The sequence below is a fragment of the Gossypium raimondii genome, chromosome 2, assembly GCF_025698545.1.
Source record: "Gossypium raimondii isolate GPD5lz chromosome 2, ASM2569854v1, whole genome shotgun sequence".
NCBI lineage: Eukaryota > Viridiplantae > Streptophyta > Magnoliopsida > Malvales > Malvaceae > Gossypium > Gossypium raimondii.
The window spans coordinates 19,487,334-19,490,818 of NC_068566.1; the positions used below are offsets into that span (position 1 = coordinate 19,487,334).

Sequence of the window (3,485 nt, forward strand, 5' to 3'; positions counted from 1 at the left end):
TTGCCCCTAAAGTTTCACAAAAATACGATTTTTCCCCTAGGCTCAAAAATTAAACTTTATTCCTTTTTCTTATGTTTTATAACATGCTAAACATTTTTCCCTTCTATAACAACATCAAATTCTTGCTCAAACATGCACTTATGAACAATAATAATTTTTACCGATTATGCCGTTTCACTTGTTTTCACTGAAAATCGCTTAGCAAAAATTGTTTAACACAATTTCAAGCTTTATATTCTACCATAAAACATCAAAATAAGGGACTTCAAAAACGTAAAGAACATTAAAAACGGGGCTTGAAATCACTTACTATGGAGCTTGGAAGCTTGAAAACCCTAACCATGGCTTCCCCCTTGCTATTTTCGTTCGTCATGGAGAAGATGGACAAATTTTTGGCTATTTTGGCCTTTTTAATTCTTTTAATTACTGAATGACCAAAATGCCCCCAACTTAAAAATATCCTATTTCACTTATCTCTTGTCCAGTTTTGTCCAACAAGTTAACCAATGGTCTAATTACCATTTAAGGACCTCCAATTTAAAATTTCATAACAATTGGACACTTCTGACATGTAGAACTCAACTTTTGCACTTTTTACAAATTAGTCATTTTGGCTAAATTGAGTGCCCAAACGTCGAAATTTTTGAACGAAATTTTTACGAAATCATTCCGTGAAATTGTAGACCATAAAAATATAATAAATGAGTTATCAATTTATTGCCAATTGACCCAAAATTTGAATGCATTTTTAGGCAAAGAAGAAGGGAACTATTAGACTAAAGACAGGTCAAAAAGATAAATCAAAACCCAAGAGAAGACGTAGCTAATAAAACTCGAAATCTGATCCTTGTTACCGATGACAGAGATCGAGCTATTCAGCAGTATGTTGTGCCCTTATTTAGTGAACTCAATCCAGGGATTGTAAGAACCGAGATTGAGGCTCCTCAGTTTGAGTTAAAGCTAGTGGTGTTCCAGATGTTGCAAATAATGGGACAATTCAGTGGGATGCTTGTTGAAAATCCACATTTGCACCTCTACTTTTTATGGAAGTAAGTGATTCTTTCAAGTTACTCGAAGTATTTAAAGGCGTTTTAAGATTGAAGCTATTCCTATATTTATTGTGAGATCGAGCACAAGCATGGTTGAATTCCTTGCTGTCCGGTTTTGTATCCATATGGAAAGAATTGGCAAAATATTTTCTAATGAAATATTTTCCACCAAGTAAGAATGATAAGCTAAAAAATGAAATTACTACGTTTCAGCAATCCGATGATGAGTCCTTGTATAAGGAATGAAAATGATTTAATGACTTATTATAAAAATTCCCTCATTGTTATATTCCTCACTGCATCCAATTGGAGACCTTTTACAATGGTCATAACGTTCACATAAGAATGGTGGTAGACACTTCAACTAATAGAGCTCTTATTTCAAAGTCATACAATGAAGCGTGTGAGATTGTTGAAAGAATTTCAAGAAACAACTATTAGTGGCTGACCAATCGAGCAGCCACAGGAAGAAGAGTGGTAGGAGTTCATAAAGTCAATGCTCTTACACCTTTAGCAGCTCAAGTATCTACTATGACTTCCTTGCTTAAGAATATTACTGCCAATAGTTGCAACACTAACATGACAGGTCAACAACCAAGTCAGTTTGAGAACATCGTGTGTGTATACTGTGGAGACGGTCATACATTTGAGGATTGTCCATCAAACTTAGAATCTATCTACTATGCGAGAAACCAACATAAAAAAATTTCCTTGTCTTTCGACTAATATTATCTTAAAGGCAACTAACTTGACTACATATTTACACCATCACAATCCTTGGCAATGGTGCCAACAACTTGATCACCTCCACCTCACCCTTGGGAATGGGGTAGAGAAATCAACAAATAAAGACAACAATCAAATGAAAATATTATGTGCGATGTCTGCAAGTGCGACGGTTCAGTTATAATATATTTGTACAATGGGGTACAAGCTTCGAGGATCGAACCCAAGTGAGTTGATAATTGAACAAATTCTAACTACTGGCATGCAAAACGAAGAATCTAACCAACTAGTTGCTAAACATTATATTACGACAAGCCATAAAGTCAAGAAGAATTATCCTAATTTACGAGCTAACTACCAAGGACTAAATTGTAAAGCATACAAAGTTACAAAATTAATAAATAAATGATAAACGATGGTTGATTTATTTTGATGTGGTTCACCAATCATTGAATTAGGGGCTAAATTGCTTAAACTCCTAAAATGGTTCCATTTTACCTCCATGGTCTCAATTTTAGCAAAATAGACAAGTTAATTTGGTTTATCTCTCAATCTCACCGGGTAACCCGAGACTAACGAATTGGTACTCAACAAGATTGCCTCTTAGCCTCACTTGCCTAGATATTCCCTTAGGGTCGTCAATCCTAAGTTTTTAGATTGATTCAAATTAGTCCAATTTATTACGATTTAGTCCCTAATCCAAAAATCACCTCACTACATCTCCATCAACCAACCCTTTAGAGTTTAGTTACCCATATTAGAAACTAAGCTATTAAACATGAAAGAAGAAACCGATGCAACCATTAACATAAAACTTGAGAAAAAAGATGAAAGTTTTAATTTTTAATCTAGAAAACGAAAAAGGAAGATGAAGATTAGAAACTAGTAGCAAAATAAAGACAAGAAACATTAAAGGTAAATTTTTTAACAACTGAAAACCAAAGAAACTGAAATAGCATTAAAAAAAAGACTAGAATGTCATTACAAGTAAAATATATGGACTAAAGGTGCAAATAAACCTAAGTTACAATATTAACTAAACTAATTATGAGAGCAACAAGAACAAGAAGAAAAATGAAGAAAAATAAAAACTACAACTATAGAAGAAGATGAAAAATAAGAACCCTAGAAAAGTGCAAAGAAAAACTAAAGAAAACCTAAGAGAAACTATTTAAAACTAAGCCTAAATGTGTCTCTTCTCTTCAACAAAATTTGGCTATTTTGAGTAGCCAATATCTAACACTCTTTGTGCCCAAAATTCCTCTGAACAGGCCTTCAATGATTAGTGTTTTGGTTGGAGAAAGACTACTCTTGGCGTCATTTTTTGTCCCATCACGTTGTTGGTTTCGCGATACCCAAGGACAAGATATACTATTGATAGGTTTGACTTGGGGTGCTGCTGGGGTTGGTGGGTATCGCGATACCCAAAGTGGATATCGCGATGCCACTGTAGGTGATCTTCATCTTTGGGGCATATTGGAGGTACCGTGATTCCAAGGGTAAGATATCATGATACCCTCTCCTCTGGTGTTGTTCTTGCTCAGTTCTGACCTCCAATACGTCCTTACAACACTCAATCACATATTAGCCCCCCCAGTGGCACAATTGACCAATTTGGGTCTCAAAATAAGTAAAAGGAGACACTTACACTTATTAAATCGAAATTCTAAAAACTATGAAAATCTATGAAAAAGTCATAAATTTTCTCAA

General features: G+C 34.5%; 1 non-coding gene across 1 annotated transcript; it reads right to left on the reverse strand.

Moving 5' to 3' along the window:
• Nucleotides 1–1,232: 1,232 nt before the first annotated feature.
• Nucleotides 1,233–1,339, reverse strand: LOC128039428 (small nucleolar RNA R71). The gene has a single exon (XR_008193931.1). It is a non-coding gene; the product is annotated as a small nucleolar RNA R71 (small nucleolar RNA).
• Between the last annotated feature and the right edge of the window lie 2,146 nt (nt 1,340–3,485).